Genomic DNA, 27,967 nt, shown 5'->3' with positions numbered 1-27,967 from the left:
CCCTGATTCAGTGCCATCGAGAGATAATGTGAGATTACTGTGGAGGAGTAACAAGAACAATTTTGCAGCCCTCAGAGAAATTTCAAAAGTTTATAATTTTCTAAAACTATATGCAAGACTTTGAGAAAGCATATAAAATGCTAATGTGATAAGCATTATAGGTGAAAGCATAGAACATGTTGATGTGATAAGATTGATTAGAAGACCAGGTCTCATGCAAGCAATTAGAGTAGACACTTGAAGGCAGATTTAATTCCTATCATATCAATGTAAACTATGTACCTTAGCAAAAAGTAATGTCACAAAAAAATGCATAATGATATTAACAAGTCTTGATATTTAGAGGTAGAACACTGAGACTCATGCTAGTTTTCTTGGTCACATCTGGGTAGCCTATTCTATCAGCCTGAAATATTAAAAACACTCTGAATTAACATTCAGTATTACTTTGAAAAGATGAAGCCATTTACCAGGAATGAGTTTTGTCCCACAGGAAAAATATAATTAATTTAGGCAACTTTTAATTAAACAAATTCTAGTTCTCTTCAGAACAGTGTCTCAACGGCTACTTCAAAACACACAAATACCCTACAGCTAACTGTCCATGGGTCCTCAAACCTCCCAAATCTGTCAGTTCTCAGGGCTCAAGAGCTCCCAAGGCAAACAAACCGTCACTTCCTGAGTGAGTGAGCGGAAGAGACAGTTTTTAGCGGACTCTACCATTATAAAAGGCAATACTGTCCAGGAGAGCTTCTTCTCCAGATTTTGCAAATTATTAACACTCCTGAACATCTATTTAAACTTGAAACAGACTGGCTTTTTCATACAGTAAAGGGTCAATTTCTCTCCCAGACCCCTTGTACCACAAAGCGGAGAGGAAGGGTGAGCACAGTGGTTGAGGGACTCACTTCACAGCTTTCCACCAACATAGATGCATTCCTTAACACACAGGGGACCAAGGGGCCAGAAAGAGCCAGCTGTGGCCCCATTTAAGTCTCTTGTTCCTCCAGGTGCTGATGCTCTGTGCCTCTATTTTAAAAGGCTTTGCCTTATTCTCTTAAAATGCCATAGGGAAGAAGTGACCTAAATGGCCTGAGCTAACAGGAGCAACCTCCATGGCCACCAGCATCACCACCCCGCCTCTTACCTGCCTTAAGCACCAGTGTGATCTGTCCATAGATATGGTGCACAAAGCACGTGGGGAGGACAGGGGACCAGGAGGAAAGAAGCACAGGATCTTCTGTTTGCATCTTTCTGACACCAGTCCCTACCTAGTTATACCTTCTTGTGCCAGACTTCAGGATAGAACTGCTTTTAAAAATAGCAAAACACACTGCTAAAGTCGCATTTGGTTTTCTGAGTGAAGCTTCAGTCCCCTGCACAGAGGGCAGAACCACCGCGCCTGGTTCCTCCTTAAGCAACGATCTTTGTCACAAGCTCCACTGCTTTTACCATCATCTGGTGCCAGAAAGTTTTGATTTACAAGCTGGAGAGTCAGTGAAAAGAGCCTTTAAAACGTTTCAAGGAGCAGATTTTTTTTTTTTTAATGAGCATATTTACGTTGTTATGAGTCAAGTTCAAAACTCAAGTCACATATGAACAATTTTTATAGGGGGAGGGGTAACCTGATGTTTTAATTCATTTGCCTCCCATTTGAAGTAATTCATCTTTAAAATTTCTGTGAAAATTCTACAGAGTTGCCCAGAAAACGGTACAACCATCTGTAAGTAAAAACAAAAGCTCTCTATAGTATATATCACAGGTTCAAAGCACTTTGGCATCGGCAGATTGAACAGGTTACTAAAAGAATTTAACTGCAAGAAGAGCTACCATAATTACACAGCAGCTGGTCTAATGTTGACAAAACAACTTTTAAAAGCTTCCAGAAGCCTTAAAGGCTTATCAATTAAAAAGGCATGAATTGTAATGTGCATCCTATCCTTAACACCACGAGCTGCATCTCCTGCCAATACAGTGAGGTTTTCATTTTGGAACAACCACTTCTTACATCCTACAATTAAGCCAAACACGTGAATAAATTCTAAGTTATGTCTAGGTGAGACTATGATACTTAAAATAAAATAACTCCATAAAACTCGATTATAAACATTGAACTTAATGAGCATTTCCATACTGGCAAAGTTCTTATCAAAATGCCAACAGCTCATGCCAGAGTTTGTGCTTACTTTACCAAGAGCAAGCAGAGAAATGGTTTAGATTACTGTCTACACCAGCCAACAATGTGCTAGAGGCAAAAAGAATGAATGAATGAATGAATCAATGAACGAACAAACAAATGAATGGGTGGATGTTGGAATGAGTCTGTTGGCAGCATCCCAGGTACACTGACTTACTCCCCTGGAGATCTGCGCAAGTAGTCATATGGAATGGCCTTCTCTGCCAGGACCAGAAAGAATATCCTTCAAGGTCCGTCTCTCACAGGAACCCTTCTCCACACTTCCCACAGGCTTGTTTCTTGTCTGAATCCCTTACATTCGGAGAATTAAGAAGGATTTTACGTATCACTGCATCTGATCCTCTTTAGGGCCCTCAAACTTCTCCTATAGAGGGGCAGATAGTAAATAATTTAGGCTTTGTAGGTCGTGTGGTCTTGTCACTACTCACCTCTACCGTTGCAGTGTGAAAGCAGCCTTGCACGCTTAAACCGGCATGGCTGGGTTCTGATAAAACTTTATTTATAAAAAGAGGCAAGGAGAGGATTTGGCTCAAGGTCAGTAGTTTGCTGACCCCTGCCCTACAAGCACAAGTCCCCTCTTTTCCATTCAATGTCCAGGAAGTCTCTTTGGGGACACCTCCAGCGAAGGGGGCTAATCCCCTCATAGCCGCCTCTTCTATTTCCTGAAGCTTTCTCTTCTCTCGACTGAAATGAATCTCCCCACAACTGGCAGCCACTGTCACATCTTCATCTTCTGCTAAGCTTTCCTGCCCTAAATCATTCTCCCTCACCAGAGAGCTCTGCACAAACAGGCCTTCAAAAACCATTTATTTAATTAGAAAATAACCACCAGTTTTGCCTTCTGGAGCCCCGGAGGGGAAGTGTAGTACCTCTTCCACCCGACGGCCCTCTATGTCTTTGAGGACAAGTGCGGGGGGATACGCATTCACTGTCTGACCACACATTGGGGAATCTATCTCACAGCGTGTTTTATTGTTAGTTTTCTTCATCCATGTACACATTTTTTTTTAAATTAATTAATTATTTATTTATTTTTGGCTGCATTGGGTCTTTGTTGCTGCGTGCAGGCTTTAGTTGCGGTGTGCGGGCTTCTCATTGCGGTGGCTTCTCTTATTGTGGAGCACAGGCTCTAGGCGCGTGGGCTTCAGTAGTTGTGGCTCGCGGGCTCAGTAGTTGTGGCTCACGGGCTCAGTAGTTGTGTCTCACAGGCTCTAGAGCGCAGGCTCAGTAGTTGTGGTGCACGGGCTTAGCTGCTCCGCGGCATGTGGGATCTTCCCAGACCAGGGCAGGGCTCGAACCCGTGTCCCCTGCGTTGGCAGGCAGATTCTTAACCACTGCGCCACCAGGGAAGTCCCTGTGTACACATTTTTTTCCTCATCACTTAGATGGCAAGTGAAGCACAGTCCCTGGCACATAGGCTCCATTTGGTTTTAAGAGAGAGAGTAACAGTATAACCACAGAAATATCAATCAACAAATCTTTTTAAAAACCTTTCTCCACAAATTCAACTGGGACGGCTCCTCACTGCAGAGGTAAGACTGCTAGCGTGTGGAATTCCTCCGAGGTGAAAACTGATCATTGAGAGGCAAAAGCCTTCCTTCCTCTCTCACATCTACCGCCCATCGGGACCCAGGAGTATAATTTTAATGCACTACACTTCATAACACCAACATGCCAACTGAGAGTTCTGAGGCTGGGCCCACTGGGGTCCTGGTCACATACTCGACCCTTCTTCTTGCCCTACAGTGGCCCTACCTTAGTCATTTTAACATCCTGTGCTCTGTATCCCTCTCCTTAATAATCCTCACCCAGAGCAATACACACACCATTGGTATTTATCAACAGTATTGATACCAATGGTGTTATTCAAGAGTGGATTATTGAAGGCCTGCTATGTGTTTTCGCATAAATACCAATGGTGTATGTATCGCACTATGTGGAATCTAAAAAAAAAGGTAAAAATGAACTTATTTACAAAACAGAAATAGAGTTAGAGATATAGAAAACAAACTTATGGTTACCAGAGGGGAAGCGGGGGGAGGGATAAACTGGGAGATTGGGATTGACATATACACACTACTATATATTAAATAGATAACTAATAAGGACCTACTGTATAGCACAGGGAACGCTACTCAATACTCTGTAATGATCTGTATGCGAACAGAATCTTAAAAAGAGTGGATATATGTATATGTATAACTGACTCATCTTGCTGTACAGCAGAAACTAACACAACATTTTAAATCAACAATATTCCAATAAAAATTTTTTAAAAAGAAATAAGTTAAAATATATATATTCTGTAAGTCTTATTCACAAAGGTATAATATTAATAAAAGAAGAATTATTAAAATGATTTCCTAAACTGAAAAAAAACTTTTAAATAAAAAATGAAAAAAAAACCGTAAGAGCACTCATAAATGAGCAACCCTCCTCAAGGAAAGAAAGTGGGTCACTCACAGAATCCCTACTTTCAAAACACTGGTGAGATGATTATCTCACAGTGTTACCTCTAAAATCTACTCCCCAGGATAATTCTCTTTCATAATCAGTTATAAAATATTCAATGATTTTAATAGGTTATTCTTAATATACTTTTTAATATCAAAGGTCTTTAAGACCATAACAGTGATCTCATCTCTTCCAACATCACTCTGCCTGTTTATATTCCTTCTCCCCACTCCCGGGAAGGACAGTGAGGAGGTATTTCACAAAGTCCTGTCCTGTCTCCAGTCACTAGAAGCAACTCTGGGGGCTGTGTGTAGATGAGAAAGATATGCTTGTGGACACTCACCAGGGTGGCGGAGAGGACCCAGCAAGGACAGCGTGAGCATCTGCCCACTCCACGCTCCAGCAAGCCCAAGACCAGCCGTCAGCTTGGCTGTGCTGTCCAAGTCAGCAGACACTAGCCACATGTGGCCACTTAAATTTGAGTAAATTAAAATTAAATAAAATTTAAAATTCAGTTTCTCAGCTGCACCAGCCACATTTCAGTAACTCAGTGGCCACATGCGGCTAATGCTTCCATATTGGCCAGTGCAGACACAGAATATTTCTGTCACCACGAGAGAGACTAGAACATTCTACTGGACAGTGCTTGAGGGTCCACTGGGCTGCTCACTGATGCTGCTCTCCAGCCAACACCTAGGGGGCTTCATAAACTGTCACAGCCTGCTGGAGCTGTGCTCTGTACCTCCCTGAAACCCAAAGAAAAAGTGGGGATACAGAAATGTCACCCAAGGTTATGCCAAACCACTAACAAGACATTGTTTTAAAGGCATTCTTTAACTAAAATGAACAAAGAAATACACAACTTGCTCTTACTTCAGGGGGTTCTGCTGAAGTCCTCAGCTTTCCCAACTCCATGAGAAACTTTTACCCAGAATAAAAATGAGACTTGATCCTCATCTAGATTCTAGTAAAAAGTAGAGGGAGAGGGAACAAGAGGCAAAATTTTTCTAATCATTTGTTCTGAAGTTGGCATCCTTTGTATTATTTTATGAAGTTCGCTTTTGTTTTAATTATCATTTTGCATCAAAAAAGAAGGCTTTTTTTTTCCTTTATAAAATATGACTCCAAAATTCCAATGAAAGCGTTAAAATACTTACATGCCTTAGATTTATCACCAGGCAAGTGAAGTTGTTCAATAATCTGCCTCTAGGTAACACAGCATACAATTTTTTCAGGTTTACTGAAACTGCCATCTCTCTAAGATCCAAGAACAAGAGAAAGTTGCTAATAAATTTTAAATTTCCCACACAGTGACTTTGGAGAACATAAAATTATGAGAGGAACTAAATTCAAATTCCAAGCTGCTTTCTGAAAGACGAGCTGACCTCCCGATAGTCTATAAAGTCTGTGAAACAACTGTTTTGATAAGAGATGTACTTAAAATTCCCCACATGTCAGTTTCAAGTTACTACAAAATATAAGGCAGCACCAGCTGCAAGGATAAGGGGAGAAGCTGTTGCTCAAGTGCCGGGAAACACTCAAGATTTTAATGGGACTCAAAACTCTATCATTTGCGTATCGTGATCCTGAGAAATAGACTGAACAGAGACTAAAGTCCCACCCCTTCCGCGAGCGAGAAAATTCTACCGTGATCTTGGTATGTTTTCCCTTACTACCTTCCTGCTAAGGGGCTGTGGTGTGTTTAATTCTCATACCTTTTAACCAAATGTCCTCCCCTCGTTATTTCTACCCCTCCAAATATTATCCATCTGCAAAGACCAGTTCTATTCTCACATACTCCATGAAAGCTGTTTCATCTCTTCTGGCCCACACATTCCTAACTCCTCTCAAACAGCTGTAGCAAAAAATAAAGGACCCTACAACTGCCATTTACTTGTGTTCACTCTGCTCTGACAGGCCAATCTGATCTCCTCATGCTTATGGATCAGCTCCCGTTTCATGGCTTTTGCAGACATAGTGAAGTCCCCCAGTTATATCTTCAGCCCAGATCTCTCCTCTGAACTCATAGTCACACCCTCAACCACTGACTCCCTGTCTCCATGTGGAAGTCTGATAGGCATCTCAAATGTAAGGTGTCCCAAGTTGATCGAATCCTCTTCCAAACCTGCTCCTCCTCAGCCTTCCCATCTCAATACATGACAGTCTCACCCTTTCAGTTATCTGGTCCCAAACCTTGGAACCATCTTGGACCCTGCTTTCTCACTCATGCCCCACATCCTAACCTTCAGTAAATCCTGTCTCCTCCACTCTTTCCAAACAGACAAAGGATGCCCCTTTACGCCACCTCTACTGCAACCACCTGGGTCTAAGCCAGTATCCTCTGGATTACTGCAGTAGCCTCCTTCAGCCTTGCCCCCTCCTTCCTATTATTGATTCTTACAGTAGCCAGTGATCTTTTAAATCATACATTTAATCAGGTCATTCCTTGGTGCAAATTCTGCCAATGGCTCCCCAACTCACTCAGTCCCAAGGAAGGAAGGAAGGAAGGAAGGAAGGAAGGAAGGAAGGAAGAAGAAAGAAAGAAAGAAAGAAAGAAAGAAAGAAAGAAAGAAAGAAAGAAAGAAAGAGAAAGAGAGAGAGAAAGAGAGGGAGAAAGAGAGGGAGGGAGGGAGGGAGGAAGGAAGGAAGAGGGGAAGGAAGGGGGGAAGGAAGAGGGAGGGAAGGAGGAAACATCTCCCAGATAACTTCTAAAGGCTCTGCCTGATGGAAGGGCTGCCGCCTTATGTCTCTGACCTTTTACTACTCTCCCCCCAGCTTATTCCACTCCCACCACTGGTCTCCTTGCTGTTTTGAGAGCCAGTGACTTCATGATGCCACTGTAGCACCTTTGCATTTCTGCCTGGAAGGCTCTTCCTGCAGAGGTCCCCAAGGCTCTCTCTCTTACCTGGTCTAGGTGCTCACATGCCACCTTCACAGCGGGGTCTCCATGACCATTATATTTAAAGTTGCCAACTGCCTCCCACTCACCTCTGACATTCCCTCTCCCTCTTCCTCACTTTAGTTTCTCCATAGCACTTATCACCATCTGGCATACCGCATATTTTCTTATTTATGTCCTTATCTTCTGCCCCTACCCCTCTAGAATGTAAGCTCTATGAGGACAGGGATTTTTGTAAGTCTTATTTACTGCTTTAGCCCCAAAGACTTTTGCTTATTACTTCATTCACTATTGTGTTTCCACCTTGAACTGTGATTGGCATGAGTTCGTTCTCAAATATTTCAAGACAGACAGAGAGAGAAGCCATTCCAAGTTCTATGAGGACAGTTCCCATGTCTTACCCTTTCTTTTTATATCTTTGGGTAGGGCCCAGAAAAGAAGTACTTGTTGCTTAATTATTGCCGTGTTTGCATTGGCAAGTATAAAATATTCAGTCATTCAAATTTTGGGACACATTAAATGTAGACAGTGTTGATGCAGTATTAAAAGATGTAATTATTTTTTCAAGATTTCAAAGCTATTCAAACTAAAGCTCAGTAAGAGACAGTTTCTTCAGTGCTGCCAAAAAAAATGACACAAACACCTGCTCAAAAAAGATGGGAAAGGAAACCTTAGTACTGTCATTTGTTGGGTAGATTACAGCAGATAATATCAACTTCAATGCCAAGCCCCAAAACAAGTCATTTGAGTTCTTTTATCATTAGCTTGATTATTAAAATAAGCAAGTGCTTTTCATAAATCAACTTCACTTTGCCAAGTGGTGATGCTGGTAAAGCCCTAGACAAATTGGTAGGAAATTACGGATATTGGAGGAAAGCAACAGAGAAAGGAGGAGACTTCCCCCCTCCTGTTTCAAAAGAGAAGGATATATACCCTATCATCTCTTTTCTTTATTGAGCTATAGCTGATGTACAATATTATATGGTACAGGTGTACAACATAGTGATTCACAATTTTTAAAGGTTATACTGCATTTATAGTTATTATAAAATACTAGCTATAGTCCCTGTGTTGAGCAATATAACCTTGTAGCTTATTTATTTTATACATAATAGTTTGTACCTCAATCCCCTACCCCTGTCTTTCCCCTCCCCCACTCCCTCTCCCCACTGATAACCACTATTTGTTTGTTCTCTATATCTGTGAGTCTGTTTCCTTTTTCAAACAACTAATCTTTAACGAAGGAGACCTACTAGTCAAGAAGTCTAAAAAATGGCTAGGAAGACTCAATCTTTCTACACATCCAGAGTACAGCTATAAAGCATCAACAATCAAGTACAGACCAAATGCAAACCAAATTCTTTTTCACATAAGATGAAGTTTATGCTGAAAGCTTTATGGAAATCAGCATCCCTAAACTGACTGAACATTCCAAAGGGGGAATGCTGTAACACGCCAAAACAAACCCTACTTAGTGGTTTTAAGGCACTTGGGTTCAGTCCCACAGAGAGCATCTCATTCCTATGTGAGAAGACTCGGGTCTCCTCCAAAGTTCACTGAGCTTCTGTGGTACAGAACCAGCTACATCTGTTCAGTTTTGTGAAATCTGTGCAAAACTTTCTGAGTAGAATTCTTTTATCTGAGTATATTTCGAAGCAGGAAAATGAACATTAAACACTAATTAGCATCATGTTGGTGGGTTATAAAAAATTTACTTTTAATTGTTAAGAAAAACAGCCTTGTATGGTAGGTAATGGTTACATTACTGGAATGACAGTGGTGACAATTAACAGGAAGCACTGCTCGTTAACTAATCTGTTCATTTATTCAGCAAACACTGATGGACTAGGGAGAATCTCTGCTCATCAGATATCTGCTGAGCACCTAGTCTGTGCCAGGGCTTGCAACGCGCAATGAACTAAAAGCTCTGTTCGTATGTTTAAAGGAAGAGAAAAGTCAGCCTCTAAAAATGAGAAAGCTGAATTCAAAAATCTAGGCACAGCGCAGCTTGGAATCCTTGCGGAGACAATGCAAGGAGGTGAGGAAAGTCTTATGAATCAAGCCAATATGATAATATGTATATTATCACTTAGGAAAAAAATAGTTACAAATTGTTCACCAAATTTCAAAACTCAATTTAGAGTATAAAAATATAATTAAATGCGTACAACTAATTCCAACTTTTTTAACAAGACAAGAAAAACTAAATAGGAATATTGATGTTTCGTCCGAGATAAGCTTGAATTCAAATAACAGAACATTTGACAAAGATTCTTAAAAATTTTAAATAAGGGTGGAGGATAGACAACCAAACTTTAGAAATAGTGTAACATGTAAATTTAATTTAATTGTAAAAGGGAAATTATTATCATATTTTGGCTTTTGTATCCTAACAATATCTAAAAAATTATCTCTTTAAAAACATATCAAGAAAACTGAACTCATAGCCCACTGAAAGTTGTCTGCTATAGGTTACCTGTAGAGATTTAGATTATTCTAACAGCAGAGAATTCACAAAGTACAATGATGACAATATGAAAAATAGGCATTGGGAATACTTATTCTCTCTTTCTAATCCAGAGTTACGCCCTGTTTCCCGCCAATCCCCAATAACCTCTGAAAGGGGAGCTACTTCAGCAAGAGGAGGCACAATCCAGACCCAGCCAGGCTGTGCCCTGAACTTCTGCTGCCACTCCCTCCTCAAAACACTCCCACTTTTACTAGTTCCTCGTCCAGCAAAGGGTGAATCTGGCAGGAGCCAAATAGAAAATCCAAGATTGGTGTTGGTGAGGCGATGTGTGATAAAAGTCTTCTGTAATCCTGAAGATGAAGGGAAGAACAGTGCACATTTTGTATACGTTCAGTATTCATCTTTTCATATTTATGCTACAGCTCTGTGATTAACTGCACTGCTTTGCTCAGAAATGCCTCTGTCAGAATGAACAGTCTTTTATAAATTGTTCCTTTATGAAATATTATCCCCTCTCTATTAATAAACGTTTCAATATTTTTGTTAGGGTGTGTGCGTGTGTGTATTTGGGGAATTCATTATTTGTGTTTTGACTCTCTGTGACTTTATGTAGTCTAAAATACAAAAGTTAAGGGAATGTGCATAGCTTGCAAGTTTGCGCTCTCTCGGTGTCTTCTTAAAGTAGACGCAGGGATTTTCTAACAGAGTACATTTTTGATCAAAAGGTCTATACAACATAAAAACTCTTCAAGATAAGAGGCAAGGGGCTAGCTAGAAAAGAAATAGGAAGAGAGACATACTATGTAACTGTAGATTCACAGAATTTAAAACCCAGAAGGACCTCAGACAAAGCTAGTCCAATATTTGGTGTTGCACAGAACACTGACCCAAAAGATGCACCTTCAAAATGGGTTCCATTGTCAAACAGGTTTGGTTTTCACCGAAGAGTATACCACCTTTCAGGTATTTAGAATGATCATTCACTTACTAAAAGTTCTGAAAAGTCTTGCAATTGAAAAGCATTTAACCCATTGTTTCCCAAACACTTTTGACCATTGTACTTTTATTTCCCTCAGCATCCCAAGGAACCAGTGTCTCTTCCTGCAGATCCTGCTCTAGAAGGGCTGATCCTGTACAGTCATTTTACAAATGAGGAAACAGACATTCAAAGAAGTTAACTGGCTTGCCCAAAATCCAGTAAGGAATTGGTGGTTGATAATTCAGCAAATAGCCTGATGAGAGTTTAGATTAAAAGTGGGAAATAAGCAAAGATCCCAACATCTTTCGTTTCCACCCATACCTCACCACAAAATCGTTGCCTCTTCTGTATCTCTGTCTCGGTCCCCTTGGAGACTTAGATTCCCTCAACTTTTACTTGCCTACTTGACCAATACGCAACTGTTAACCAGCTTGGATTCATTCAACAGCCAGCACGTGCTTCCCCTCAGGGAAGCCTTTTAACAGTAATCTTTTAGACTCTACAGTTGAGACTATGACTCAGCACCCGAGTGGCCCTAATGGAGGCTGCAGCAGGAACACAGCAGATAACGTAAGGCAAATAGAGCTTTGTGGCTCTCCTCAAATTTATTTCTGTACATTTTAGGGCTTCCCCAGATAAGATCGGAATCAGATAGGACTGGAAAGTTTTCTTCAATCGGTTATAAAGCAGGTGATCCTCTCCTTATTGTAAGTCCTCCAGCTCCTTCTTTTCTGTACTCTTTTTCTTCTTTCCATTTCCCATGTTCAACCTTATTCAGGACACTGTTCCAGGAGAGATGTGAAACCCTCCTGCAATGTCAAAACCTCCCAGAAACTGTAGGAAATGAGTTTACCCACTTGCCTGCAATGTCTTCTAGGTGCTACAGCATTCAACATTTCTTGAACTTGCTTGGCCTAGCTGAAAGTTACCCCTTCTAGCAAAGGTCTCTCTGACATAGTTCCCAAGCTGAGAAGAAAGTACCATTACAAACAGTACCTCTCTTTAAATTGCTATTCCGTTATATGATATGTATTGCCTTTCATTTGGAAAGTTGAGCCTCTGAATAGCTTTGATGGGAAAAATATCTCTTGCATCCTGTTGATTTTTACTTGCCTGGTTTGGCTCTACCAAAGAATAACAATATTGGCAACAGTAGAAAATGAACTCTGAGTTATTTCTCAGAACTGGGTGGAGTTGATGCTGATCCAGCCACATTTCACCTGGTGCCCCCAAAACAACATTTTAAGTCAGCTGGCTGTGATTCCAACCTATGACAATGGAACAGGAAGAAGAATCCTGGCTCTTAGAGACTAAACAGATCTAGCCTTGTCTAGCTCTCTGTTTAAAAAGCATCAGCCCAGGGGCTTCCCTGGTGGCGCAGTGGTTGAGAATGTGCCTGCTAATGCAGGGGACACGGGTTCGAGCCCTGGTCTGGGAAGATCCCACATGCCGCGGAGCGACTAGGCCCGTGAGCCACAACTACTGAGCCTGCGCGTCTGGAGCCTGTGCTCCACAACAAGAGAGGTCGCGACAGTGAGAGGCCCGCGCACCGCGATGAAGAGTGGCCCCCACTTGCCGCAACTAGAGAAAGCCCTCGCACAGAAACGAAGACCCAACATAGCAATCAATCAATAAATAATCTTAAAAAAAAAAAAAAAAAGCATCAGCCCGAACTGTGTGTTGAAAACTCATGCAAAGAGTTTTCAACAGCCAAGAAGGACTTTGTATATCTTTACCTATATATGGCAAGTTTGATATATTGTCTTCTATTTTATTCTATTAAGGATAAAGATCAAACACACTGAACATATGCTATATACATATAGCTAGGTAGCCACCATGTAACCTAGAGAAAAAGAATGCTATTAAGGTAGTAAGAAATTACATATGAATAATTAAATCTGGGTGATGGGAACAGAAATGATTATTTTCTTCCTTGAACCTTTCTATTGTTTTTTAACAGAAATTATCTATATACTTCTAAAAAGCACAGTGCAGCTTAGTATGAAAGTGTGAAACAGCCAGCTTTTTATTTCCAGGTGGGAAGATGGCACATCTAACTTGCCCAAGTCCTAGGTCATGGTGATTGATGGCTTAGAGTCTATTCAGTAATGACTCTCAATATCTAGAGGGTATTCCTAGGAAACAAAAGCAGCGAAGTGTCTCTGAGGAGAACAGTCACAGCTTGTGATATTTATTTGTTCTTGGTGGACATCCAGAGACTAAACTTAGATGGCAATTGTCATAAACTACAAAACCCAAACCTATCCCTTCCATCTAAATCAATCTTCTGTGATCCCCCTCCCCTCCCCTACCCCCCAGCCCACCCCCAACCTTTACAGCTTTTTCTCTATGAAAGTAGTAAGTCTATTCAACACATTCTTTGAAGGCTTACTCTGTGCAAGACAATATACTCATGCCAGCATTCAAGAGAAATAAGACATGATGTAAATAAGCTAGAATGTAAAAAACAGTAAGTTAGTACAAAATACAGGTATACGTAAAAGAGGAAAATTTACACTGATGTAAATGAGGAGAAAAGGCTTCTTTGGGGAGACTGCATTTGAACTAGGCCTTGAAGGTTTAAAAAGAATTGTCAATTGGGAAATACTGGATAAAAGGATACTCCTCACTAAGGACACATCTGACCAAGAACAAGTCAGAATTGCTACAAAAGTTTCTGTGCATTCATTCGGTTGGGTGACTGGGAATATGAATTTAAAGAATTCCATAAAGGAAAATTCTTCTATGAAGTTATACATAAAAGAAAAACCATGTACTTCTAATACCATTCCTTTGATCTTGTACAGAAAGACCTTACATAAATTCAGAATATTACTTCTATTAAAGTCAGTATTTTTAAGAGTTAACATTTTTAGAACACTTGAAAGTCAACTTTTTTATCCTCAAGATAAAAAGTTCTAAGAAATTAAATGTATTCCGCATGGATAATCAAGTCGAAAGAACAGGAAAGATCTACATAGCAAGAAAAGAACAAATTCCAGGGAGATATGCTAGATGTTTTAAATTTTTTATTATAGATCTCCAAGAACTCTGTCTTGTTAACTTAGTTTGTTATAAATACCAACATTATGCCACACTTCTAGTTGCTCAAAACCATTTTATTAGATCAACATTACTGGGTAGTTTTAAATGTCAAAAAATATATGTTGGTTCCTCCTCACCTAGGAATTTAAAGTTTAATTAGTGCAACCCCTTGATTTTATAGTTGAAGCAGATGAAGCCCAGACACTGGGTGCCTAACTTGCTAAAGGTCAGTCAGCTAGTTAATAGTCACCAATTAAACTGGAAGAAACTAAATAACTTGCCTAAGGTCACACAGTTGGCAACTGGCAGGGCCAGAATTACAACATGGGAAATCCCAGGCCTCTAACATTGCTCTACACTGCCCTCTCTGCCAATGGAAGATTAGCATAATCCCTCATAAGCAGGTCATAAGCAGGTAGAGTCCTGTAGATGAAAAGCCATACAAATAAAAAGTAGAGTAATAAATGCTATTATTATAAGTGCAAGTAAGTGTATATATTATCTAAATTGCTTTAAAGGCATAAAGAAACTAGTATTTCTAGATGTCTTGATGGAAACAAATAATGTGTACATTTGCTAGTTTATATACAATTTGGTACTTTTTGAAAAGGGGGGTAAATGGGATGAGAATAATGCAATCTTTATTTATCCTGCTTTTTAGGGCATAAAAATATTAAGAAATATATTTTTGAAAATGTTTATCCAAAACCCTACCACACAAACACATTAACTGTATTGTTATTTAATCATTTAGAATGCTTAGAGATACTTATTTTGATAACTCAAGTAACAATCATGATTTTTTTTTAAAAAATGTCAGAGATAGGACAATCTTGGCTTTAAGAATTCTTATATCTATGGCTTCTAAAAGGTCTATAAAAAGATGAAGATTTCACACCCAATACTTCTGTTTTGCCTAACAATCCATGATGTGGTAATCATTCATGCATACACCTGAATGTTTTTTGGAATCTATTTTTAATTTTAGCCTGCATCCCCTCTCGGCAAAAGAGAGAGTAAGGATGAGCAAGTGGGATGCAGGACAGGAGATAAGGGTATTACATAGTCTTTGAGCTTATTACTTCCTGTCTGAACCCCCTTGCTTTCAAATATCAACAGATGTGTTCTAGTTCTAGTTTTTTATTTTCAGGAAAAATAATCCAAGTTCACTGTATTTGTAACTGTGTGCATGAGAATTTGACTTCCAGTATCTGTATAGCTCTTCCTTTGTAGCAACCTCATAAGGGTAAAAATGTCAATTAGGCTACTAGTTATGGTAGCTAGCCACCAGTTATAACTATGACCCCTACCCTTAATTGGTAGACTGAGAGAAAACTAAAATTATCTGATGGGAACATCATACTTGGGGCTTCTCTGAGGGCCATGGCTCTGGAAACTGGGCACATCCCTTATGGGATCATGGAAGCTTTGTCTACGGAGTTGTTACAAGACATACCAGCTTCCATTAACTTGGTTCTTCATACCCTGATAGTTATAGCAAAAATGGAACGCCTTTTGATTTCCCAGTTCTCACTATCTAAGGAAAGCACAGTGTTCATATTCAGCCACACTTTTCCCTAGTACCAAATACAAAAAAAAATTATTTAAACATGCTGCCTTTCATATATAGGGAATTCAGGGGGAAAAAACGGCAAATTTTTCAAATGCGGATTTACAGAAGACATAGAAATGATAATCAAATGAGCCTTTGTTATAGTAAGACTATTTGAAATCTGAGGTTACAACACTATATATTATTTTCATAATACTTTTTCTTCTAAGAGCAATACATGTTCATTGAAGAAAATTTGGACAATACTGAAGTAAAGGAAGATAATAAAAGCATTTGCGATCCCATAATACCCAGAGATAGTCACTATTGATGTACTGATGCATTTCCTTCTATAATAGATAGATGAACAGATACATAAAGAGGATTTATACAAACTAACTCAACTACACACTTTTAATGGTATCACACTAATATAGAATTTTATATCCTTTTCTTAACATTAACTTTAACTTGGTGGACACACTTTTTTTTTTAAGAAAGCTGAGAGAATATTATCCAGCTATATTGACCTCTGATGGGAATGGAATCCAAAACCATCTCCTATAAATGTGCTTGAGATTGCTTTTCCCAAGTACACTTATCTTCAATCTTCCATTTTGACTTTAATCTTCTATTATTTTTCTTCCCATTTAGGCCGTCTTTTTAGTTATTCCTATGGTTCAACTTTATCAGTGTAGTTTTCACTTACCCATAAGAACTACATACCATCTACAGACATTTATAAAAGTTTAAATAAAACCATCCCCAAACTAGTTCCTGGAAGAGCTTATTTGTCCACTCAGAGAAGTGTCTATCTCCAATCTCTGTTTCTTGTTTCTTGGTCAAAAAAAAAAAATTCATGAATAGGGAGGAACCAGGATTTGAAATCCAGTCAGGCTTTCTGAAAGTTTAAAAATAATCATATTTTGGGCAACACTTTAGCCACAAATATATTTCCTCCTTAAACTCTAATACATTATTCCCTCTTTCTCCAAAATAAGTTGTACTACTGTAATCTGTGTTCACTTTGAATACTGATCTATAGGGACATGGATCTGGCCTGATGGCTGCAGGGTCCCCCCTGAAACTCCTCCCCTGACAAAAGCCCCGCAAGGCTGCCGGCCAATGCCCCAGAGAGCTGTCATTTACACACTAAGGTTCAACACACTTGCGTGATGGCCGTCTTGGTGATTTAGTATCTAGTCTGTTGATCGGGTCTGGAATATCCTGAGCACTTGCCATCTCTTGATCTATTACCTCCTGTGTGTTTATTGCCTGAGAAAGCCTGGGTATAAGAATATTACTCAGCCAAAGCAGAAGCAAAGAATTCATTTATACTGTGTTCTCTTTTTATCTCTGAGTATCTGTTTGGTACAATGTAAGCCAAGTATTTCCACAATTCTCCTTTCACAGTATGTAAGAGTCTTTCATTATTATTTTGGGACTCCATTGCAAGAATTTTTCCACATTCATTTTTGGCCATCTCATTTTTAGTGTGCTTGGGATCTGTCACCCTTCAGGGGCTTAATTTAATAAACTGACCCTTCAAATATTTCTACCTACATTAATCCAAACAAAATTAATTCTACTCATCTTAAAAAATATTATGCAATGTCATAAATAAAGATCATGAGCAATAGTTTTCCAAGAAAAGATGTGCAAATGATGGGTTTTTAATAAATAATCAGATAGGCAGATAGCTGTAAGCCCCTTATTGCTAGCTATGCAAGTGAAAACATGATTTCTCTTTAATCAATGTCTTCTGTTGCATTTGTAAACTAGTTAATGAGGATTTCAGGACTTTTGATGAGTGAGTTTTTTTTTTTTTTCCGGAGTGGCTCTGGGTTTATTTAAGTAATCTGTTTTGTCAATTCTTTTTAAAATTCAAATGACACTAATGAAATAATCATTTATTAGAGCTTCATTGTAATTGTCTATTGAACTTATGAGGAGTTTCTGCTTATAGAGTAGGGAGACTTACATATTTCTCAAACATCTATGCCACTACTAGTCACTTGATTTTTCTGAAGCACTACCATAAGGACATCATTCTTTAGGGTTTTGATTACTTGTATATTTAACAACTCATTAATAAAAATAATATGCCCCTTGGAAAAGGATAGTTCCTTAAAATCCATTATTAGCTTTCTCCTTAAATGTTTATCAGCCCTCACCTTACAGGGAGCTAAGTGGTACTTTGCAGAGAGCAAAGCCTTTTGGGAATGGTACATAATGGTCCAGAAGCTATGCGCTGAATAGTAAAAAGAGGTACAGAAATTAGAACTAGGAAAGAAGGAAGCCCAGCATGAAGAAAGGAAGGGAGGGAGCAAGGGAGGGAAGAACTTGGAAAAATAATTTGACTTGAACTCTGCTATTCACCTTGGAAAAGTCACTCAACCTCTGAGAGCCTCAGTTGTCCCACCTGTAAAATCAGGGTGACTTCCTCACAGATACTTTAATAGTAGATCTCAATGTGCCATGTAAACTGTACATATGATGCAAAGTATGGTTTTTTACTTGGCATTATTTGCTATAATCAGTCCCATTTATGCATTCTGTGCTATAAACATTCATCTTATAAAGACTGTCAACAGCTTCAAAATGTAGACCTATGCATTGTGGCTACCCTTTTTGGTCTGGAAGCATTTCTGATATTTTTAACCCCAAAAAACTAATTCACAATTTTTAACAGCCTTTGTGTGCCTACAAGCTCGAAAGCTTACTGTTTGCTTTCAGGACTAGAGTTCTGTAAAACCTCTTTTTAAACAAGGAAGCCTCTTTTAAGTCCTGTTTCAGTCTGGTGCCTTTGGTCAAGGAGGAGACTAAAATTGAAAACAGATAGATGTTTTACATTTAAATGGGTTTACCATAAATGTGTATTAAGCCATTTCATGTACGATTGCACAAATATCTTTTGCAAACTTGGTACACATGAGCACATATACAGTAACCATTAAAGTCTTCTAGAGAAAAAGGGTGCAGATCTAAAATTTTAAAGAGCTACTTCGAGTAAGAAAATGTAATGGCTTTAAGGGAATTGCCCTAATAATATCAAGGCATCTGCAATGGCTGGCCAGAGAAGAGCAGAACAGAGCATATGTCACTGTAAGTCAATTTAACAAGAAATAACCTTCCCCCTGGAGAATCTAAACTCCCTAGCCTCCCACAAAGAAAACTGAATTTTGGAGGTCACACCTTGGGTGAGTTACCAGAGGGAGAAGCTTAACATTCTTTTTGTCATATGCTCTGGGAGGTCAACGGTATTCTACCAACTAATTCCCTACCAAAGAGTTGCTCCCTCCTCAATGTCCCGCCCCGCCCCCCCCCCAAATTACAACAAGTCCTTGGACCTAGGAAATGACAAATGATTGTGCCACTTGAGATGCCAGGGACCACGCCGGATACAATCATACTCAAACATCAAGTTTTGAACCTCACTGTGTGGAGTAGGGTCGAGGCAGGGGTTGGGGGAGTGGAGCTGGTGAGATCGCGGCGGGGATCAGAGCGAGCAGATAGACCGACCGATAGAGAGCTTTAGGCTAAAATAGACTGTTTAGCCAAATGTAAATCAATGGAACTGCTCTTACTGGAGAGAAAAGCGGGTCGCCAAGTCAAGTCCAGGCGAAGCTCTGGCTCCGTGGGCGAACGCCACCTCGCCGAACCCCCATAGTGGGCGGTCGGAGGGCCTTGCGCGTTAGCGCGACGGCTGGAAGCGCCCCAGCTCACCGCCCCACGGCAGCGGTTCTGGGTGGGCGCAGCCGGGCCACGGCCGCCGCCCCCCGCCACCCCCCGCCCGCCCCGCAGCAACATGTGGGGCGCTGCCACTCCGCCTCCCCGGTTCTCCCTCCGGCTGGAGTTCCTGGTGGACACACGCTTGGCCCTGGGAAGGTGATGAATTACTCTTGGGAAAGATTCCTCCAGCGGTGAACTTGGCAGCTCCTGACATTTCCATTCCACCCCCAGAGCACCAGCACTACACACACGCACACACGCCTCTCCGGACCTGCCCAGGCTGCGCGCAGTGCGGACTGCCCACTCGGGGGCAAAACACCGGAGCGGGATGCAGAAGCGAGGACACCAGCTCTGCGGGCCAGGGGCTGTGGGGGGAAAGACTGTCCTACCACTGGGTAGTTCCAGGGACTCAGCCCACTCCGTGGTTGGCCCAGGCCCCGCATAAGCTCGGGCCGCTGGCAGGAGCCCTGTTTCCTTTTGTGCTCTCCCGGGAAGCCCGCCTCTACTCACCCGGGCTGCACGCGGATTCCGGCCGCCAGCGGCAGCCCGCTGCTCCATCCCACGAACACTGCGGCGCCCCCGGAGTGTGCAATGCGGAGCCCCGCCAGCGCGCGGCCGGAGCCGGGGAGTGCGAGGAGGGAGCGAGGGAGCGAGGGAGGGAGGGAAAGAAGGAGGGAACGCGGCGCGGGGGTACTGGGCGGTGGGGGGCGCGCGCCACTCCCATTCGCGCCGGGCGCTCGCCGCCTCCCGCAGCCGCTGCTGGCCCGCCCGACCTAGCCGGCCGCGGGACCAATCAGGGCGCGCGGGGGGGAGCCGAGCCCTCCGCGGGGCGCGCTCATTGGTCCGGGGCGCGCGAGCCAACTCCGGGAGAGTCGGCCTGAGCGCCCAGTGTCCAAACTCCAGCGGGCAGGAGCTGCCGGCCCGGCGCAGCTGGGGTGCCCGGCTCCGTGCTTCGGCCGGCAGGGTGAGTCTGCCGAGTTCCGCGGACGGAACCGGGAGGATGTGAGACCTGCCCTTGAAGCCCGTTCGCGGTGAGCGTTCAAAACTAGCAATGTTTGCTCAGGTTGCACTGACTCTTTCCTGTGAGCGAGCCCCTGCGCCGCTCGCTTCACCCTGGCCAGTAGCTGAGTGAGGGAAAGCCTGGCCGTGTGAAATGGCCCCAGCCAAAGCCTACTCCCCGCCACCCCCAGGGCCGTGCGAAACCCCCTGAACCTAAGAACCGGAGCTGAAAAAGCACGTCGAGCTCCTTACCCAGGGCAAACCTAGACCACCTGACGTTTGCAATAGAAGACGCACACCGCGGGGCGGGCGACGGAGTTGGAGAGAGAGCTGGGGTTGGTGATGGCAGATCCTCGTGAAGAAGTGGGAGTCGGGTTGTGGATTTGGTGGGAAAAGCCCAAGGCAGAATTCTCCCACCCTCTGCCAAACGTTTCCCTCAAGTAACCCCCCCCTCCCCAAACCCCTCTGGAGGTATTGATTTTTCTCTTCCCTGTTGTAAATCATGCTTGACTCTCGGGGACTTTTCAATCCAGAGCCTCCGAGTGCAGGCGGACCCGCCTACCCTCTGAGCACCGCTGAGGGCAGGCGAGGACCGGGGCGGGGGCGGGCGTGACGAGAGAAGGTCCCCGCGAAGGTCAGGAGGAAGGATTCCGTCCGGGAGCCGGGAGCTCGCCCCCAGCTGCAGCACCTCCGCCTGGTACCTGGCCTGCAGGCTACCTTTGCTAGGACGGCCCGCCCCAGTGGCTACATTTGTCCATCGTTGAGTCCCCTTTCTCTCCTCCTTAGCTTTTCTATTCTTCGAGGTTCTTTTCAGGCAGACGTCCTCTGAATCTTCCTGACTCTGCTCCTCCCCTCTCCTCTCAACGTAAAAATATCCTTTTCTTTTTCTTTTTCTTTTTTTTAACTTCCCTCCCATTTCCTCTGTCTGGAAGGGTCTCAGATAATGTGTTTTTGATTCACAGCTCCTGGACCTCAGAAAGTTTTTCTCTTACTTAGTTTATGTGCACAGGTTCACACAAGCTCTAGGTTCAAGTGGGCAAAAATAATTAGCACTCCAAACATTTGGACACGGGAGGTGATCGCTGCAGAGATGCCTTCCTGCAGGGATCAGCACATTGAATGAATTGAACATGAATTAATGGAACGGAACCTGGAAATGTCCCTCAGTGACTGGGCAGGTCACCTCTGAGAATCTGGTACTAATGAGGGCATGTCCTGGGTGTCATCGCTGCCCCTTATTTAGTTTCCAGGGAAGAAATTCTTTCTTTGGAAGTTCCCACTCATGTAACTAATTCACTTGATTTTTTAAAAAAATTGACTCAGCTCACAGTATAGTCAAAACTTAACATTTGGGTTCAAAATTAAATTCAATATATTAATGTTGGTCATGAGACTCTGAATTCCTTGCGGAAATAGAATCCTTAGGATCTATTTTAGAAGAATGATAGGATAGGCACTCAAAATATCAGCAGTGGTTATCTCTGTGTGCTGAGATAAGAGCTGATTTTTTTTTCTTCTTTATGCTTTCCTATATTTTCTAAAGAACATGTAATACTTACTAATCAGGAAAAAATAATATGTTAACTCCCTACATACGATACTCTCCAGGCATCAGAAGAGCTAAAACTTTAAATTCCCCTTCTACTTTACCCTTCACATGTTATCAATCACCAAGTCCCATAAATTTGGTCTCCTGGAATAGCTTTCAGGTCTGTCTCTCCTCAACATCTCTGCTGCCACTGCCGCACCCTTATCATCTCTTATCCAGGCTTCAGCCATAGTCTTTACTGTTCTATTGCTCATGTCACTTAAAAGCTTAAAATCCTTCAGTCTCCCCAACTCCATCGCTATGAAGTTCAAACCTATCCTAGTTGGCAAGGCCTTTCCTTCCCATCCTGACCCCTGCCTTCCATTTCGGCTTCATCTGCTGCTTCCCACACTTCCCTAAATAGGATGAGTCTACCCTACTGGGACTCTTTGTCCTTCCCACAGGGGTTGTGTGACTTCACATGCCCATGGCTAAGACTGTACAGTGCTGCCGTGCTGCCCTTCTCTTCCTCCCCAGCCTCACCCCACCCCCACCAGCAAGTTCCTACCTCTGCTTCAAGACTCACTTCAAATGTCACCTTTTTTAATGCGATCCCAGGAGCAGATTTAGCAACTCTTCCTCTCTATACTTCAATAGCAAGCACTTTATTTATTCAATGATTGTTTATCCTGCTCATATTATGTGCCAGCCACTATGAAGAAAACATAAATTGTATTTATACTCCTGGAATAGACCATGAGAGAGACAAACATTAAGACCCATCACACAGAAAAATAATTGTAAACTGAGATACGTGTGATGAAACCACCACCTGTGCAAAAAGAAGCATGGTTTACTTTGAACAAATGCCAACTATAGTTCTTACCACATTGTGTTATAACCTGTTTATTTATTTGTCCAAAGTTCTATCTCCGTTCATATTCATCTGTGTACTGTCATCCAGAACACAGTGTCTGGCTCATTGTAGGTGCTCAGTAAAAATTTTTAAAGAAATAAATGGATGAATAAATGAATGGGTTTTTGAAGCCCCCATGAAACATTTTATTTCATGTATTTACATACTACAATGGTACAGAATCTAAAAGTCTTTAGTTCTGTGTTTTAAAAATTGATATTGTTAGATCCTTGTCTCATCTTTCATAACTGTAATCTAGTTCTCCCAGCATAAATTATCTAATTTCTTCTTGTTTGATGTCACATTTAGGAGACATAGCTAATGTACTATTTGTAGATAATCTGTTGGTGCCAGGAGGAATTTATTCTTTTGGTTTTTTTATAAATTTGGCTTTTAACATATAAATATACAATTTTAATATACAAAGCACAATCCGTAAAAGAATAAATAAATTAGACTTTATCAAAATTAAAAACATTTGCTCTGCAAACAAAACTGTTGACAGAATGAAAAGACATAGAGAAAATATTTGCAAATCATATATCTGACACAGGACTTGTAGCCAATATATATAAAGAACTCTCAAAACTCAAGAAGAAAACAATCAATCAAATTTCTTTAACGGACAAAAGATTTGAACAGACATTTTACCAAAAAAGATATACAGATGACAGCAGCACATGAGAAGATGCTCAGTATCACTAGTCATTAATGAAATGCTAATTAAAACCACAATGAGATACTGCTATACACTTAATATAATGGTTAAAAAAAACCCTGATGATACCAAATTCTGATGAGGATGCAGAGCAACTGGAACTCTTGTATACTGCTGTTGGGAATGCACAATGGTACTGCCACTCTAAAAATAGTTTCACAGCTATTATAAAGTTCAGTATACACTTATCCATATGGCCCAATTTTCCACTCCTAGATATTTACCAAAGTGAAATGATAGGCCTATATTCACACAAAAACCTCTAAACAAATATTTATAGCAATTTAATCACTAAAATCTTGAAACAACTCCAAAGTCCCTCAACTGGGAAATAGATAAACAAAATGTAGTACATCCGTAGAATGGAATACTACTCAATAATGAAAAGGAATGGGCTGTTGATACGAACAACATTCTATATCCCAATGCACTATGCTAAATGAAAGAAAACAGACTCAAAATCTAAATGCCTATACTGGTTAGGAATGGCAGAGCAACAACATAAAAAGGTTGAGGTTTATTATGATGATGGACCCGCAATTTGAGGTCTGGATGATCTATATTTATTTTTTTTAATTAATTTATTTAATTTATTTATTTTTGGCTGCGTTGGGTCTTCATTGCGGTGGGCAGGCTTCTCATTGTGGTGGCTTCTCTTGTTGTGGAGCACAGGCTGTAGGTGCGCGGGCTCAGTAGTTGTGGCGCACAGGTTTAGTTGCTCCACGGCATGTGGGATCTTCCCGGACCAGGGCACGAACCCATGTCCCCTGGATTGGCAGGCAGATTCTTAACCACTGTGCCACCAGGGAAGTCCCTGGATGATCTATATTTAGATGAGGCAATTGTTTAAACCATTGTTAATTCAAGTTTCCTGTCACACAGAGCTAAACCTCATTTTACCTAATATAATGAGTGCATGAATTAATCATTAATGAAAATTCCACTAAACACTCTTTGTGAAAGAAGAAACTGTGACTATCTTATTTACTGAAATATCACCAATGGCTTACACAATGCCAGTACAGAGTGGGTACTCAATAAATAATAGTTAAACGAATGAACAGATAAGAATGAAGATAAAGTTGGGATTTTACAGGACTGTAACAAAAATGAGTGTTTTCTCCTTCAAAGTAGCTACTTTGTCACATTACATTTTTCATTCCAGTGATGCTGTTCCTATTTCAAAATATGTTCCCTTCCCCTTTCTACTTATTAAAATATTGCCCTTTCTTTAAGTAAAATTGTTTCCCTAAATAAATTATTCACTTTCTTTCTCTTGATGAGCAAACAATAAATTTAACATGTCTTAACATTCTACTCACTTTTCAGTATTCCAAGCAGTGTCTAGTTTATCTTCTTTTTCTCTATAACAAATATCAGAAGTTTATATAACAGGCACACAGTAGAAATCCAGATTTTATGCAAAGCTTGAGAGAATTTGGCTCAAAAAACCATCGTATTTCCAGATGTATCACTAAAAGTAATTTTCATTTATTGGACACTGATGGTTGACATTAAGCTTTTGAAATATTATTAAAATATTTCTATTCTAACCAGTTTGCCCAGTCAAGTGACTTTTAAAAATCATTTACAGCTAAGCAGTTATGGAATTTATTATAAGAACTCAATTTTCTCCACCAGTTTTTCTACTAGGAAACAGTAATTTTAGCTGCCAGCAAAGACCCCTCAGTTGCTTTAAGACATCAATCAGTTTTATATCTGTTTCTATCAGGGAGCAATTTTTGCATAAACACAGATACCACCTTACATAGAATTGACATTGTAATTCTTCCCATAAATAAGGTTGTCTCCTAATTACCATCTGACAATTAAAATATTGGAGGTTAAGGAGAGGAAGTTGTGAGAGATGGGCAGGTATATGTAAGCTAAATAGGATATTGTAAAGAATGAATCCAAAAAGGTCTAAAAGTTTCATTACCTTTCTTTTCCCCAGTGTCTATCACTGTACCTGAGATAATCTAGTACTGGTTGAATTTTTGCTTCTGATCTTACTTCCGTACTCAGGGGCAAGAAAAAATGAGATAAAATTTCAAGAGGTTGGGTTTCCATCATTTCATCAACTTCTTCTCTCATCCCCATTGTTGTTGCCTATAACTCCACAATCAGAGCAAATTTCCTTAGCCAGATCACAAAGAGGGTTTATCTTGAATTGCGTGTTAACCTGAGTGGTGGTAATGGCTGCCTGGAACACTGTGCCAAGAAGGATCATAGGGCCAATCTGATGGATCAATTAGCAAACCTTTGGTGAAGGAGAGCAATTATAATTTGTGCAGATTGGCATGGTTGTAGAATATCCAGATAAGGTTACCCAGGGGATAGTTGGATATGCGGGCCCAAAGCTCAGTAGAGGTCTACATTTTTGAAACATACAAGTTTAAACTCTCTCTGCTCTCTACTTGTGCACATAGCAGACATGCGCTTGTTCCTTCTGAGACCTCACATGGCCTCAGCACCCTTCTGAGTTCACTGTTCCTCCTAGCCACCACCAACAGATAGCTGTTGGAACAAGAGATGAAAAACAATTTCATCACACAGTGTAGGATTAATTCAGGTTTAGCACCTTGTGGGTTAGTACAATAGGACAGTAGATAAGGAAGTTGTTTATGCTAGTGAGGGCATTATTCAAGTGACCTTGTTGTCTAGGTTGGGTAAGAAAAGAAAAAATCAAGGATGGACTTAAAAATGATTTTTGTTTCCTCATCAACCCCAAGAACTGGAACCAACATAATTCCCTGTCCTTGTATTAACCAATTCTTGAACCAGGCATACTTTGCTCTCCCTATGTTAAATATTCCTGGGACCAAACAAAAATATCCTAGCTCTTTGCTCCAGGGAATACCTGCTTCTGGAAAATAAAACTGAGCCTATTAAACTGCTCACATTTTAAGGCTAACTTCTCAAGTGAGTACTTTCAGACTCTCTCCTAGCTGTGCCTTCCAAAGTATTATGTCATAGACTCTGCCCATTCCAACTAGTCCCTGCTTTTCAAGACTTGCCTAAAAATCCCAGCTCAGGCTCTAAAAACTTCATAAATACCTATGGGAATGAATGAACGGAATCCAGATGAGAACAGGGGCTATTTATTCAGCGTTTACTATAGCAAGAGATTTAAGCTACCCTCACTTGCATTTGGAAGAGACTAAACCCAAGCAGAAGAGTGGTAAAGCTTTATAATTAAAAAAGAAAAAGGACAATGTCTGGTATGCTCTAATTGGAAATTGTTGTCGTGGAGAGGCTGGAGGTAGGGTAATTAGAAGCAGGGAATCCTATGTGACTGGTTTGGGAAGCATATTTGACTTTCTCTGCTTAGTCCTGAGTTGAGCGGGGAGGGAGCAAAATTAGGGGAACTGTCAGTCATTGACCAGTCTTGACCATTTTAGGCCAATTGCTGCAGAGGTTGTGGTTTGGCTTCCTGGGTTGGCTATCACCGAGGCTGTGGGTCAGAGCTCTATTGCTATATGTGGTCCGGCCATTTGTGCGTTTGTACATTCAGTCTCTCATATCCTTCCCTAATTTTCTGATTCTGAGTCTCTACTAAGACAGTCCAGGAGATGTTGTCCATATTGCAGTAGAGCTAATAAATTTAGCTTTGCTTGATCTATAAGTGTTTCTGGTGGTCTTTCTTTTTTTTTTCCTCTGGAGCCAGACTCCTGGGTTTTGTTTTGTTTTTTTTAATTAATTTATTTATTTATTTATTTTTGGCTGTGTTGGGTCTTCGTTTCTGTGCGAGGGGTTTCTCTAGTTGTGGCAAGCAGGGGCCACTCTTCATCGCGGTGCGCGGGCCTTTCAGTATCGTGGCCTCTCGTTGTGGAGCACAGGCTCCAGATGCGCAGGCTCAGTAGTTGTGGCTCACGGGCCTAGTTGCTCCGCGGCATGTGGGATCTTCCCAGACCAGGGCTCGAACCCGTGTCCCCTGCATTGGCAGGCAGATTCTCAACCACTGTACCACCAGGGAAGCCCCTCTGGTGGTCTTTTGAAGAGTCACCAGTGAATAGTCCATATCTAGTACTACACGCTGCATGTTATATAGCTATCTTCTTCCTCTTTCTCCCAATGAGTTTACTTCCAAAACAAAACAGGATTCTCCAATAAGATCGCATAGTTCTCTAGGAACACATCTCTGCCCAGTGCCCTCTGTGCAGGGTCTGGCTGTCCAGCCTTGGGAGACTCTTGAATTTTAAAGGCTCCTGGGATCCCAGCAGCCAGTCCTTCCTCTTTGGGGGAAGGCAGAGGGCACAATCTTGCAAGTCTAACACAAAAGTGCCCCTTTGCCAACATTCTCCATGACTGGTAGATTGGGCAAATGTAGGGGTGTCCTAGGACAGACACTGTGAAGGTACATAGAATAATCAAATCAGGAAGTGTTGAAGTTCCCCGGAATGCTGTGTTAAAAGAATAGCAATGCATTTTGCAGACAGAGAAAATTCATTCTTTTACCAAACATTTATTCAACA

The 27,967-nt window shown here is 41.2% G+C and overlaps 1 protein-coding gene and 1 long non-coding RNA gene across 7 annotated transcripts in view; one reads left to right on the top strand and one right to left on the bottom strand.

The window, feature by feature from the left end:
- LYPD6 (LY6/PLAUR domain containing 6) overlaps positions 1-19,997 on the bottom strand; it is a 116,428-nt gene extending 96,431 nt beyond the window's left edge. For all 5 annotated transcript variants that reach the window (XM_061199983.1, XM_061200011.1, XM_061200002.1 and 2 more), the window contains exon 1: positions 19,842-19,997. The gene's annotated coding sequence lies outside the window, so the exon portion shown is untranslated. The remainder of the gene's footprint in view (positions 1-19,841) is intronic.
- A 243-nt stretch (positions 19,998-20,240) lies between these two features.
- The window catches only part of LOC133097771 (uncharacterized), a 63,800-nt gene continuing 56,073 nt past the window's right edge, over positions 20,241-27,967 (top strand). For both annotated transcript variants that reach the window (XR_009702060.1, XR_009702061.1), the window contains exon 1: positions 20,241-20,362. This is a non-coding gene — a long non-coding RNA (uncharacterized LOC133097771). The remainder of the gene's footprint in view (positions 20,363-27,967) is intronic.

This window comes from Eubalaena glacialis, chromosome 1 (assembly GCF_028564815.1).
Source record: "Eubalaena glacialis isolate mEubGla1 chromosome 1, mEubGla1.1.hap2.+ XY, whole genome shotgun sequence".
Lineage (NCBI taxonomy): Eukaryota > Metazoa > Chordata > Mammalia > Artiodactyla > Balaenidae > Eubalaena > Eubalaena glacialis.
The sequence above is the reverse complement of the archived record's forward strand: the minus strand, read 5'-3'. Positions and strand labels throughout refer to the sequence as shown.